This window comes from Dipodomys merriami, unplaced genomic scaffold, assembly GCF_024711535.1.
Source record: "Dipodomys merriami isolate MVZ:Mamm:240054 unplaced genomic scaffold, mDipMer1.0.p SCAF_1, whole genome shotgun sequence".
Lineage (NCBI taxonomy): Eukaryota > Metazoa > Chordata > Mammalia > Rodentia > Heteromyidae > Dipodomys > Dipodomys merriami.
Window position 1 is genome coordinate 8,899,815 of NW_027202270.1, and position 15,248 is coordinate 8,915,062.

The window sequence follows — 15,248 nt, forward strand, 5'->3', positions numbered from 1 at the left end:
AATGAACCCAGAGGAATTTTGCATGCATGCAACCAGGCATTTCCTGTAGTTTGGCTTCTTGCACTAAGAAAACTCATTAATGTACAGGAGGGAGCATCAGTAAGTCATGAAAATAATTAAAGAGATGTTATTAGCTCAGCCAAATCAAAGGTCTCTGATGTGTAGGAGTGAAATCACTGCTTGGAAAGCACAGATGATGAGGGCTACCCTCAGAACTGCTTCAGCCCAAGGGGAAGTCGCTACTGTCACATGACAACAAAGATCTATTAATTAAAATAAAATGGGCATGCCAATGCTGCTATATTTTTAGTTGAATGGAGGGGGAGGGGAAATCCGTAAATGTGAGGTATTATAGAGAAGAGAAACTAAGCTAAATTGACTTTTTTTTCTTTTAACATCTGGTTCTATATGGAGTAAAAAAAAAAAACCATGCCAAGGACAATTTTTAGTTTTTCTCTCTGCTCTTTGTCTGAGTTTCTATACAATTTCCCAATGAAAAGCATTTAATCTGCTGGTTACAGTTTTGTGAGTATTTTTAAATAAACTTTGTTTAGTGTTAAATCATGTGTGAAATTAAAAATTCCACGTGTATTAAAATGTATGACTTAAGCAGACTCTTTACAAAACTAATTGCAAAAATATTTATTATTGTAGTCATTATATATTTTTTTAACCGGCTCAAAGAATCTTAAACTCAAGAGGGAGGTTTCTTCTAGGGCACAATTTTGTAGAATTGATCTTATTTAAAAAATAAAATTCAAATATGTGCTTTTATATTTGATCATCTATAAAGAAGAGGCGAACCATACAAAGCTATTCAAAGTGGAGTCATAAAACCAGGTGTTAAAAATAAGAAAAAAATGTTATTCGAAATAACCTACCTAAGGAGAGAGTAGAATTTATTATCTCCCAACTGCCGCAAAGAAATATAAATAATAGGATTGCAATCTAGACTTTGAAGTCAGAGCCTTGAGAAGAGGACCAGAAATCTGTGTTTAAGAATGCAGTGAAAAATCCCTGTAAACCCCACAGCACTAAGAAGAGTAAGGGCAGGGGCGGGGCGGGGCGGGATGGATGAGAACGTTCTCAAGGGAGACACTGGCCGAGATACATTGTGTTCATAAACTGCCTTGTTAAGTGTCGACTCCTTTGTACAACTACTTAAAGAAAATACAAAGAAACAAACAATATCCAGGTGATTCGTTTGCCAGCTCAAGTCTTAAAAACCTTGCTCCAGAACCAAGCTAGACCTTCTTCTCCTTTGTCATTGGTTAGTTTATTCCCCGAAGACCAGATCTCACTGCTGATGGCCCTGGTGGTGTTGATGGCTGCGGTTTTGGCTCTCAACCCCGAACTCACCCTTCATCGCCCTGTCCTCCAGAAGTTGAGCTGGGCCCTGGAAATAGTTCCCTCGCGCAGGCGTGGTCAGCTTTGGGCTGGTGGCTGCAGACTGCCCATCCCCATCTGTCTGGGAAGAAGGGAGTCCCAGCCCGGTGGAGGAGAGAGAACGGGAAGGGGGAGACGCCCCCACCCCCCAGCCCACCCCCATCCTCCCCAACCCCAGGAGGTGGGACAGGGCTACAGTAACCGGATGGATGCTGTTTGCTTCTGAGGGTTGAAAATGGAGCTCTGACAATGGGCTGGCCTGGAGCTGAAGGCTAGGGGATCCGAGGGCCTCCTTCTCTCAACCTGACCCATTGGGGGAGGAGGGGGTGGGCAAAAACATTTCCAAGCCTGGGCCTTTGGGTGAGGGTACAGAGAAATCAGGCAGGCCAGAGCAAGCATGGAGGAGCAGTGCCCGGATGTCCCGCAGGGTCTCATTGCAGACTACAGGACAGTTCTATGGTCTGACTCAAGCAGAGCCACAAACCAGATTCCCCCACTCTGTGCCTTGAAGGTAAGGGAGGGGCTTTGGAGGACTCCAGGACGGGCGGGATGAATGGGCCTCCATCGCCCTCTAGTGGCTGTCAGGGGGAAGTGATGGCGGAGGGAGGCTTTGTTCTGGCTCACCTGTGAATCCACCCTCAGCAGCTCCACCCCTGCCGGGTGTCTCTGGGGCTGCCCTGGGTTACAGGAAAGAATGGGGGGCCCTGGAAACGACCCCTCCCCCACACCCAGGGCTTCTTCCAGACTCCCCCTTTAGGCTCGAATTCAGGCTGCCTTTGTCTCCTCCCTTGCTCTTTCTGCAAGCTAAACTTGGTGCTGGGCTTGCAAGGATAGAAGGTGGGCCGGCTTCAGGGTCCTACCCGCGCCTCAGAGGGGAAGGCGGGGTCGTGGTGTGGATGCACAAGGTGGCTAGGTCCATCCCTGGCGTGATCAGGGGCGCAGGCGCCCGGCGGAGGCGTGGGGACCCCAGGACTGTGGAGAGCCACGGAGGGTCCTGCTGAGGACACGGCCCAGAGAGGCCTCTGTGCCAGGGGAGCAATCCCAGAGAGGACGCTTGGCTCTGCCCGAGCCAGGGGCCTGCGGGGGGCTGGAGACCCACAAATGCCTGCACCCCAGGTGATGAGTTACAACCCAGCCCGTGTGCTGTGCTGTCTCAGTGGATCTTACCCAAAGTAACCTGCAGCAATTAACTGGAGACTCCCGCCTCCTTCTCTGACCCCCCCTTCCCTCCCTCCCTCCCTCCCTTCTCCCTTCTCTCTCTCCCTCCCCTCTCTCAGTCCTCCCTCTCTCTTTTCCACCCTCCCTTTCTCCCTCTCTCCCCTTCTCCCTCCTTTCCTCCCTTCCTCCTTCCCTTCCCCCTTACCACCCTTCCTCTCTCCCTCCTCCCTTCCCGCTTCCTTCCCTCACTCCCTCCTTCTCTTCCTTCCTCTTTTCCTCCCTCCCTCCTTGCCTTCCTCTCTTTTCCTCCTTCCTCCCTCCCTTCCATCTCCACTCTGTCTCTCTCCCTAACCCTCTCAATCCTCCCTCTCTCTCTTTTTTTATTTTCACCTATTTATTTTATTTAAGTCATTTTTAGGTCAGGTTCAGGTAACTGAAGAGCCTTTATGAGTAGCTGATATTGTCTAGATCCAAGGTATGCTGCAAATGCAGTCTGAAGTAAAATGGGAAATAGCATTTTTCTAAAGACAAGCTTAGAAATCCTGATCCAGAAAGTGAAGATGTTTGCTCTATCTGGTAGCAGTGCTGATCCAAACCTGGCTGCTAGACCCCCATTTATAGGAATGCCAAGATAATAGGGTACAGACCACCTACAGCTAAACCAATCACTCCACCCAGGTTTCACAACTCAAATCACCTGTACTCAAAGGTAAACTTACAAAACCTCTGTAAGCCACATTAGCTGTCAAGAATGGGATCACTGCCATTGGTAGGCCAGATGCCACTGGAGCCTTTGTAACATGCAAGACACATCAGAAAAGACTGTTAGTTACTAGGCCACAGAGAGCCCCACTAAGTCCAACATACGCTGACCCATATTCAAGGGTATTCCTGCTTCTGGAAGTTGGTTAATTTGTCTGGTTATGATATCAAAAGTTAAGTTTTCCTCGAGGGTGTCATCTGGTTTATGATCCATCTCGAACCTGCCAGCAGCCGGCTCCCGTTTCCTCCTGGGCCGCTCGGGTCTCACCACAACCTTTGCTCCATTTGCCTGGGCGCAGCCATCTTTGGCTGATGCATCCTCCCTCTCTCTTTCCACCCTCCTTTCCCTTCCTCACGCTCTCCCCTTCTCCCTCCTTTCTTCCCTTACTCCTTCCCTCCCTCCTTCTCTTCCTTCCTCTTTTCCTCTCTTTCTACCTCTTTCCTGCCTTTCCTCCTTTTTCCTTCCTCCTTTCCCTCCTTCCCTCTCTCATTCCCTCCTCTCCTCCTTCCCAACCTCCTTAACTTCCCTTCCTCCCTTCTTGGCCCTCCTCCTTCCCTCTCTCCCTCCCCTCTTCCCTCCTTCCAGAGCCATGTGCCAACTTGGAGAGAAATGCCCAAAGTTGAGAGTGAGCTTCTCCTGCTCAAAGTAGAGGGAGGAAGACTGTGGCTGGAGCCAGCATCTCCAGGCTGTGTTCACAGAGCCTTATTTGGGGTCCCCCCCAACCCCACCCAGTTGTGGCTATATATCTAGGCCAGTGAGAGAGGGCAAGGCCTTGGATGACCTGGTCATCACGTGACCAAGTCTTCCAGGGAGGCGGATTTGTCTGCCTGAGTGTTTGCCCTAAGGCCACTTAGTTCTCTGGGTCTCTGTGACCAGCGCTGGCCTGTCACTAAAGGGCAAGGGCTGACCTGGCTCAGCGAGGAGCACTTTGGGGGTCATTGCTTCTCTACTTGGAAATAGTCCATCTGAAACACATGATCATGTGTGTTTTCTGTGCCTGTTTCTAGAAGGTGAGTTTGGGTCTTCACAGCTTGGAAGGCTCTTCCTGGGCTGAGAGTTCAAAGGTCATCACAGGCGTCTGCATGAGGATTCCTGATTCTGATTCCTGCCCTGTCCCCACATGGGTAGAGTCCGATCTCCAAGGGGAGGGGCTGAGAATAAACAGCACTGCAGGTGTGCTAGCCAGAGTGGTTTGATCTGAGGCCACAAAGTGAGTATTATTCAGATGACATTTGCTGAACTCCTTCCCCGGATTCACCCCTGTAAGATCTTATCATGAGGGGAATTCCAGCTGATCTCAAACTCTCTGCCTCAGCCTTCCTCCACTCATTTCTTATTTCTACTCCTTGTAAATGGATGGATGAAGGAGTGTGTGCATGTCCTTGTTAAAAAAAAAATCTAGCCGGGTAGTGGTGGCTCACACCTGTCATCCTAGCTACTCAGGAGGCTGAGATCTGAGGATCACGGTTCAAAGCCAGCCTGGGCAGGAAAGTCCATGAGACTCTTATCTCCAGTTAACCACTACAAAACCAGAAGCGGTTCTGTGGCTCAAGTGGTAGAGAGTGCTCAGCTTTAAGCTGAGGGACAGCGCCCAGGTCCCAGAGTTCAAGACCCATGATGAATACCCCCCCAAAAAAATAATCTATAGCTTAGAATATAATAAAGTAAGATTATCCAGGAATTGTGCCCTGATTTTAAGGTGAGTTAAACAATGACTTGGTAATTCTAGCCTCCTTCAACTAGACTCCATAGAGTGATTCATGAGCCTACGTTCTTCACTTGAGACATGGAAAACACTTGTCATTCTCCATAGGCACAACATTGAAATCCAAGCCTTTACGTATTTCCTCAATTTGTCCGCTAGGAAATTCTAGCAGACAACTTGTAGGGGATTGTTGTATGTCCCGAAAGTTCTTTCATCCCTTGTGGCACAGGTGACAGGTCCACCGACGACTGGGAGCAAAGGCCCAGCCTGGCTAGGGATTTCCAAAGTGACTTGGGCAATTCACGGGAACTCCATAAGCTGCCATTTTATCCTGTGATAAAATGGAATCTCACCCCACCGTGCTTTTACAATCGTAAGAATACATCAAGGTGTGTGGAATGAGACTGAATTCTCTCTGGCCGATTTTCTCTGTTTATCCCGACACTCTAATTGGGGTTAAGTGAGGGGAAACCTGGTTTTGTAGCCCAGACATCAGGATTTGCAAAGCTGCGTGCTCTGTGGGAGGTCCCCACCCCATGTTCTCTGGACAAGAACTTGTAACATCTCCTCATCCCAGGAAGGGGGTGCGGAGTGCATGCTCTTCCTGTCAAGCCGTCTCTGAAGTGATCCTTTCCACTCTGGGGAATTGGGAAGCCCCCGCCTTGCTTCCCAAGCCTTGGCCCTCAGGTTAATGTCTACAGTAAATCCCCATACCCATCCTTTCCCAGTATTCGCCTTGGTGAGAAGCATTGTGGTCCTAAGAGGGACCGCTATCATTGGACCACCTGTCATTAGAACCTTCTTGGTCTGAGGCTGAGTCCTGAGTCACATCTATATTGGCCACTGCTGGCCTTCTTCATGCTGTTTTAACCCTTAACTAGTAGATCTTAAACTAGTAGAGCTGATTATCTGTCCTTATTTTCTTCAGACCCCATCCTTTAAAGACTGCTCTTTGGATATAATTTCATTAATTGTCTTCATTTAAAATATTCAAAAATGGCAATAATCCTTTTGTGGGCCAGGTGTATTAGCATTAAAGATGGAGTCACAGTCTCATCAACCCCAGTTATCTAGTTGAATTCTCTAGGCTGTGTCTAATGATATGTTCTCCTTCATTTCAAGTGGATTCAACCGAGCTGTGTTCTTATTAGTTTTCCTTCCCAATTAACTTTTTTTTTTCTGTGTATGGTACTGAGGCTAGAATTCAGGGCCTTACACTCTCACTTGGCTTTTTTGTTCAAGCCCAGTGCTCCACCACCTGATCAACACCTCTACTTCCAGGGAGACCAATTGGAAACAAGAGTCTCATAAACTTTTCTCCCCAGGTTGGCTTTGAACCTTGATCCTCAGATCAAGTATCAACCTAGATACTCAGGCATCTGAGTAGCAAAGATGACAGGCCATGACTCAACCTAAATCTTGATGCTAGAATTTTGTATGTAGGAATCCATCAACTTAAAGTTATGTCTTAATTTTATAGTTGCAGGTGATTTACTATTTTCTTAAATTTTTTAAAAAGTATTACGATAAAGATGATGAACAGAGGAGGTACAGTTACATAAATCAGGTAAAGAATACATTTCTTTTTTGGACAATGTCACCCTTCCCTCCCTCTCTCCCAGTTTCCCCCTCCCCTCCCCACACACAAGTTGTACAGTTCATTTTCAACATTGGGTCTAGTGAGTACCACTGCTACATTTTTTTTTCACCTTTGATCTGACCATTTCTGTACCCCCCTGTCCTCCTAAAGGCAGATAAACAAAGAGGCAAGACAAAAAGCAAACAAAAACAGCAACAAAGAAAAAACCCTCTTGTTTGCATTTCCTGGGGTTCATTTCAACAAATAGTATTTTACAGGATCAGAGACACCTAAGTGATTTGCTATTGTCTAACGTTGTAGATTATTTTGAAGAGTTTGAAGAGGTGACTAGTTCACTGTCTCCGTGTTGATCGGCCTCTCAGTTCTTCTGTGCATAGCCTTCTCATTTTTATCGAAACTGCTCACAGAGAAGTCAGCTGGGTAGCTATATGTACACACACACACACACACACACACACACACACACACACACACACACACACACACACACACACACACACACTGCCTGTAATTGATGTGGCTTTCCTGATGCATTTTTTTTTTTGTCAGTCGTGGGGCTTGAACTCTGGGCCTGGGCCCTGTCCCTCAGCTCTTCAGCTCAAGGTGAGTGCTTTACCACTTGAGCCACAGTGCCACTTCTGGTTTTCTGATGGTATAGGGGAGAGAAGAGTCTCACAGAGTTTCCTACCTGGGCTGGCTTTGAACTGTGATCCTCAGATCTCAGCCTCCTGAGTAGCTAGGATGACAGGCGTGAGCCACTGGTGCCTGGCTCTTGGTGTATTCTTATTGGTTGCACTCTCCTCCTCTGTTTGTAACTCTCTAGGTATTCTTTTGGTGATTTTAGTATTGGCCACATTGCATCTCTGAATGTGTATATCAAGTGAGAAAGTGGTATGGCAAGGGGCAGAGTGCATCGCTTGAGAATACACTTCATAGATCTTTGCCTGCAAGTTCCCATTTTTCACCACACACCCTTGCTGATATTAGTTCCAGCCAGGCTAAGGGTGTGGGTTGTTTGGCTGCTTCAGAATATGAGGCATATTATTAGAAAACCAAAATATTTTTCATCAGACTCTGCAAATATTTTAATGAGTAGCTATTTCCTCTGGAAATTAACATATGGTCTTCTTCTTCTAACGCTGCCAGTATTTGATTTTTTTTTTTTTACTTATCTGGATGGGCTGAAGAAGCAGCTCAGGAGATGCACATTGCGTGTGTGGAATCTGCCATCAGGACAGTTCAAACTCCTCCCTGGCTGAGGTGAGGGACTTTCCATCTCACTGTTAGAAATCATTCGGCCTTCCTCCTCATCCAATTGAACTTAATTTCCTCGATCAAATGTGTAAAGTGAACTGGCCCGCGGCACTGCCGAGGGACGCTCTCCAGCCACACAGCAAAGCTGGCTTTCTGTGGCCCGGACGGAGGTCAGACCGCAGATAGTTCATCCTCCCAGATGCACAAAGAGGTTCGAGGGCCAGCTGGCTTTTCCCGAGGACCCTCGCAGGCCAATGCTTCTTCTGCATGAAAGCTGATAGGGGTAGAGGGCCATGGGGAGCTTTCTAGAAAGACACTAAGAGGAGTTGTGCTGGCAGAGTTTGACCAGGACATATGGTCTTCTTCCTGCCCTAAGGGATGGGCATCCCCGTGACCTTTGCTGAGAGAGAGCAGAGGATCTGGAGAGAGATTCAAGCCCCCAGGCAGCCCCCCACCCCACCCCAGGCACTAAGAGCAGCTGTGAAAGCAAAGCGGAGGCTCAGCGTATGGAAACGCTGAGCGGAAAGGACTGTGTCCTCTTCCAAACAGAGAGTCACGAATGTCCTCATGTGACACGGGGAGAGGGGTTGCATTTCAAAGGCTGGAAAACTCTGGGCCACCGAGACCTTCCAAGAAATCTTACCACACAGCCCCGAGAGGAGTAATAGGAGCTTCAGAAGACAGAAAGCAAATGCCAACAGGCCCAAGTCAGGACGGATCCAACACAAATCTGAGCAGTGCATGGTTGCAGAAGACACTTGAAAGAGCTCCAGTCTGAAGGCCGGAAGTGGGGGCTTGGCTGTGCAAAAGTTACCTGAGGACAGGGTTTAGGTTTTTATATTTTTGTTATTTTATTTACTTATGTTATTATGTTACCGGGGGGCTTTCAGCTCTTTATGTCAGTTTGTAAGTACAATGCATCTTGAGCCATGTCACCCTTTCTTCATTCCCCCCATCTCTCCCCCCCCACTTAATTTTCCAGGCTCCATTTTGACATGTCTATTCTGTGTTATGATTACCTTCCCCTGCTCTTCCTCCTTTCCTTCATCTGCCTCTCTCTCCTGGGTCTCCCTCCCGCCTCTCCCCTCCCCACCTTAGAGCACATGCTAAGGGCTTATTTCTCTTGTGTGTAGAAGTGAGACTGAAGGAAGTGGTGCTGTAGCTCAAATGGTAGAGTGCTAGCCTAGAGCTGAAGAGCTGAGGGACAGCGCCCAGGCCCAGAGTTCAGGCCCCACGACTGACAAAAAAAAAAAAAAGAAGTGAGAGTGAAATGATAAGTATATACATAAATGCATACAGGGTCTCATGCATATAACACAATCATGCTCACTGAAGTGTGGTATATGCAGCAGGGGCAGATTCCAATGGAGTTACACCAACTTATAAGTTGAGCAACCAACTTATGGTTTAATAAAATGATTACCAGGAATAGAAGATGGTTTAGATTTAGGATTCTGATGAATCTGAAGTGGGTTGTGGACTCTTGTTCTGTATCCTTGGGGATTTTAATTTTGTCTTGGTGGTGGTAGTGTTGTTGTTGTTGGTGGTAGTGGTAGTGTTGTTGGTGGTAGTGTTGTTGTTGTTGGTAGTGTTGTTGTTGGTAGTGGTGGTGGTAGTGTTGTTGTTGTTGGTGGTGGTGGTAGTGGTAGTGTTGTTGTTGTTGGTAGTGTTGTTGTTGGTAGTGTTGTTGTTGGTAGTGGTGGTGGTAGTGTTGTTGTTGTTGGTGGTGGTGGTAGTGGTAGTGTTGTTGTTGGTGGTAGTGTTGTTGTTGGTAGTGTTGTTGTTGGTAGTGGTGGTGGTAGTGTTGTTGTTGGTGGTAGTGTTGTTGTTGTTGGTGGTAATGTTGTTGTTGGTAGTAGTGTTGTTGGTGTTAGTGTTGTTGTTGGTAGTGTTGTTGGTGGTGGTGTTGGTGGTAGTGGTGTCATTCTTGTTGTTGTTGGTAGTTTTGTTGTTGTTGGTGGTAGTGTTGTTGTTGGTGGTGGTAGTGTTGTTATTGTTGTTGGTAGTGTTGTTGTTGTTGGTGGTGGTAGTGTTGTTGTTGGTGGTAGAGTTGTTGTTGGTGGTAGTGTTGTTGTTGCTGGTAGTGTTGTTGTTGGTGGTGGAGTGTTGTTGTTGGTGGTAGTGTTGTTGTTGTTATTGGTGGTGGTAGTGTTGTTGTTGGTAGAGTTGTTGTTGGTGGTAGTGTTGTTGTTGGTAATGTTGGTGGTAGTAATGTTGTTGTTGTTGTTGGTAGTGTTGTTGTTGTTGGTAGTGTTGTAGTTGGTGTTGGTGGTAGTGGTGTTATTCTTGTTGTTGGTGGTAGTGGTGTTGTTGTTGGTGGTAGTGTTGATGTTACTGTTGTTGTTGGTGGTGGTGGTAGTGTTGTTGTTGGTGGTGGTAGTGTTGTTGTTGGTAGTGTTGTTGCTGGTGGTGGTGGTGGTAGTGTTGTTGTTGTTGTTGGTGGTAGTGTTGTTGTTGGTACTGTTGTTGTTGTTGGTGGTGGTACTGTTGTTGTTGGGTAGTGGTGGTAGTATTGTTGTTGGTGGTGGTAGTGTTGTTGTTGGTGGTGGTGGTAGTGTTGTTGTTGGGGAGTGGTGGTAGTATTGTTGTTGTTGGTGGTGGTGGTGATAGTGTTGTTATTGTTGTTGGTGGTAGTGTTGTTGTTGGTGGTAGTGTTGTTGTTGTTGGTGGTGATGGTAGTGTTGTTGTTGTTATTGTTGTTGTTGGTGATGATGGTTGCAGTGCTGCAGTTCCTGCAAGGGTCTTGTGCATGTGGTGGGCATTCACCACTGTGCCAAATCATTAGCCCTTCTGCATTTCTTTTTTTTCTAATGTACACCATGGTACATAGAGTTGATAATACTGTATTGCATTGTAAAGGTTTACCAGAAGGATTAATTTAAGATGTTATTTGGGTCTTGAAAGTTCTCTCTGGGGTTTTGTTTCATATCCAAGCATAGGGATTTCAGACATATCAAACACAAATACACAGGGAAATCTTGACTATAGGAAGTCATATTTTAAGAGTTTTCATTAAATTTTTGACTTGAAGATCATTGTATTTTGGTCCACTCTTTTCAAGTCTTTAAAATTATTTTCCCAAACTATTCCTTTCATAAAAATAACTCCCGTTTTAACTTTCCATCTTTATGGTAGCGGGGATTGAACTCAGGGCTCACACTTGCAAGGCCTGTGCTTTACCTCTTGAGCACATCCACTGTCCTTTTGCTTTTTATTTTTCAGATAGGGTCTCACATGTTTTCCCAGTTGGGTCTCCAGCTGCCACTCTCTTACTTCTACTTTCTGAATGGTCAATATGACAAGGACAGACAGTTATCTCTGGCTTCCTTCTGAAAGAGTTTGGAACTTTGCCTGGGCTGGCCTTAAACTGCGATCCTCCTGTCTCTATGTCTTGAGTTCCAGGAATTGCAGGCATGTTCCACCCCACCCAGCCTGACTTTGCTTCTTAAAATCTTGTTAGGATGACTTCATTTCAGGCCACAATGCAGTAAAATGAACTGGGCTTTTGCTTTGCCGTAACAAGTATAAAATAAGATCAAATATACAAAATCACTATTTACAGCTACTAGATAGCAGATGTCATGATACGTACCTTTGCAAAGGGAAATGAAGGAGGCAAGCTCTCTTATGGCATAGCTTCCTGTCTGTCCCCACACTCTGGGCCCTGGTGTAGCAGAACGGATGCAAATAGAAGATTCCTGTAGTTGAGTTGAAGAGAGACATCTGGCTGTTCAGTACATCTCACTGGCTGGACATGGTAAAGCAAAAGCTAGAATAACTAGAGGGAACTAGACCTAAAAAGAGTTCCAGAAAGCTCACAGAGTTCTTGCGTGCTAGTTGAAGGGGAAGCCACATTCATAAAGTGGAGTTTCATGAGTCTAATCAAAGAATAGCTAAGCTGTTACAAGCTGGAAATATTCCTAAGGCCACACAGCACATATTCATCTTCAACAATCAAAACGGACAGAACTTCCAAATCTCTAGGGATTCAGCAAAGCCCCCCCCTCCTGTTCCCCCATCACATGTTAGCAAGAGGATGAAATTGTTCCTGATGAAATGTGAACTTGAACCCCACCTATGATTGCTTAAATATGAGTCCCAACATGTTAAAACGATTAGCAACTATCTTTCAAAAAGAAATTCAAATGTTCCACTAAAAATAAAGAAGTCTAAATAGTCAAACATGATGTTTGGAATGCTCAGCAGTAATAAAACATTAGGGGACAGACCAAAGGAGAAAAACTATGAAGCAAAACCAGAAGGGAAACTCAGACAATAAAATCTACCCAGGAGGGCTGGGCTGTAGCTTAGTGGGAAGGCAGTTGATTTGATCCCTAGTCAAAAACAAAACAAAACAAAACAAAAAACAAAACAACAAAAAAAAAGGGAAACACAAAAAGGCCAAAAATGACAGAGATAATGGAATGAGCTGTCAGAGCTCATTGTAAGTGCATAAAATATTGAATGGAAAATACGGGCATAGTGACAAGAGAAATAGAAGGAATAAAGGACTTCTGGAGGAGAAAAATATCAAATTAAAAGCGCACAGGTTATTTAACAGAAAGCTGAGCACTACAAGAGAGAAGAGCAGCTGGAGTCTGAATACAGGAAGTACAGCTATGCAAATAAGAGAAGTACTGCGGTGGGGCGGGGAGAGAAAGAAATGCAGAACAAAACCCAAATCCCAAATTGACACCCGATGGGAGGTGGTGCCATCAGCACTGTGGATTTTCTCCCCAATGTCGCAATCATAACTGCTTAACATCTATGAAACAACCCACAGATAATATTCATGAAAACTCCCCTCAAGCACAGAGCAAACGAACAAGGATTTATTTTCAAAACCATCTGCGCATCCTCAGAGTCTTTGGCGTTTGAGCCATGGCTGACTTCTTACCCTCAGTTAAGTGGGGGTATGAGTATGAGTATATCTGGTCCTTAAAACAGCTCCTTTCTTGTCCTGCAGACCCCAGCAGTCCGATGTTGCATGAGAAGAGATATGTCTGCCAGGAGAGCACAGTGAAAAGTAAAGAAATAGAAACCTGAATTATTAATTTTCACAAGCAAGCCAAGACAGTTCAAGGGGGACAGGACAGTATCAGTCTTTACCAAAAGGGTTCTTGAATAACCAGATATCCACAGGCTAAAGAATTTACTTGGATCCTTTCCTGATGCCACACACAAAATACCTCAGTATGAATTGGAACCTAAATTCAAGACATAAAAATACAAGTCTTTGAAAAAGGCCTGCGGATAGTCTGGACCTCGTATTAGGCAATGCTTTGTTTGGCAAACAAAAGAACCACAAGCAACAGAAGAAGAAAAAAGTTGAACCTGCAACAAATGATATTACTAAGAAAATTAAGACCCATGAGAACTTCTCACAGATTTCTCGGTTTTCTAGGTATTTTAAATACACTTCTGTGGTGATTTCTAATGTAGTTTAAGTTTGCATATCTTTCTGGATCAGTCATGTTAGACATTTTAACTCTTTAAAATCATTTGTTGATCATTTCTTTTTTCTCAACTAATATCTACCCATTTTTTTCCTTCCATTTCTGCAAACGTTCTGCTCTTATTTCCTGCCTAATTTGAATACCGTGTTCATACAGTTTTAGTCTGGACTGGTAAATAAAGGCTTATGTATATGAATATACTTAGGGTCGTATGTTCTATAGACTCTAGAATTTGAATTCTTTAGGATTTCAAACATCAGCAGGGTCTCTTTGATTCTCTTAGTTCACCTTAATTTTCATAGCAATGTAGACAAACATTTAAACAGGTATCCTATCCCTCACTTCTGGGTGTGATTACAAATAAGCCGTACATCTCTCTAGCTGTCATGTTTGTTTAATAATAGTATAAAATATAGTAAAAATAAAAATAAAATATCAAAGCAAGTTGCCAGAGGCTCATGACTGTAATCCTAGGTACTCAGGAGGCTCAGATCTGAGGACTGAAATTTGGAGCCAGCCTTGTAGGAAAGTCCATGGGACTCTTGTCTGCAGTTAATCACCAAAAAACTGTAAGTAGAGATGTGGCTCAAGTGGTAGAATGCTAGCCATGAGTAAAGCAGTTCAGGAACTACTCACAGTCCCTGAGTTAGAGCCTCAGAACAGCATACATATACAGTGCTCTCTCTCTTTCTCTTTCTCTGTGTGTGTATCTCTCTCTCTCTCTCTCTCTCTCTCTCTCTCTCTCTCTCTCTCTATATATATATATATATATATATATATATATATATATATATATATATATATTCCTCTGCATCTTTCACTGCAAAACTATACAAATATTTTTTAGCTTGGAATATGTTATTTTTCCAGGAAATGCTGTGTCTAATTGAGCCAATAATTGAATATGATTATTTGGGTGGTTATAAAACATTCTTTTCAAGAAGCATTTGAGATCATTTCAATAATTACTTGCCTTTTCTGGACTGTTTTAAAATAGCTTAGTGGAAGTTCTGATGCTGGAAAAGCCTTATGATTTCCAAATAATCACAGCCTGTTAATCAAGTCATCAGGAATGAGTCATCCTTGGGTGTATTAGATTCAGGTGCTGGTGGATTCAGGGAGCAGGAGAAGTCCAGGGTCTGCTGGCTGCCAGAATTCACGCCTATGGGAAGATTCACTGGGTGTCTGGAGGCTGCTTTGACTTCCCCATACTTTAGAAAAGGCTCGCTGTCACCTTAGAGATGCAGCTGAGCTAACTGAAGAAGGCAGAGGCAGCTAGGATTTATTCACTCAAGCCTCAGGCTTTCCATTCCTCAAATCAGCTCCTGACCTTAATCCCTGTTCACTAGCAGTTTAAACAAGAATCATCCTCACCTACTATCTTGTTTTGTTGGGATTCATGACATAAATAATTAATCTTGCAAGACGGCTCTCTCCTATTGCTCTACATCCCACTTTTGCTGTCTGTGTTTCTCTTTTTCAGTCCTTTCCATTTTCAAGGAACTCCTTATGACAGTATCTGGGGGTTTTGCAAGGGGCTTTGGGCATAGTCAGTGCAGTTTCACTGGGGAAATATAAGACAAAGCACAAGACTAACACTCAGGTGCTTTTACCTAAAATCTCTCCCTTCCTGTTTCCTATCATGCTTCAGTGGAGATTTGGTTTTTGTCTTTACATGCCATTCAAACCCCAGTGTTTCATCTGCATGTTTGGCTTTCCAGTCAGGGAGACCAGGGCAGCAACGTGGTGCTTTTTCTATTGGAACAGCTGTTCCAATTAGCAGCTCTGACCTTTTGATCTCTCCAGGTGAAATCTCTTACATTACCTTCTGTGACAGTATTTGCTTTTTAATCTCTGAATTATAGATGTTAATGGAATACCAGGGGCTGGCAGAGTAGCTCAGGGGCAGAGTGCTTGCCTAACAAG

The 15,248-nt window shown here is 44.8% G+C and overlaps 1 pseudogene; it reads right to left on the reverse strand.

The window, feature by feature from the left end:
* Positions 1-2,947: 2,947 nt before the first annotated feature.
* Positions 2,948-3,520, reverse strand: LOC138811541 (transmembrane protein 126A pseudogene; annotated as a pseudogene).
* Positions 3,521-15,248: the final 11,728 nt, after the last annotated feature.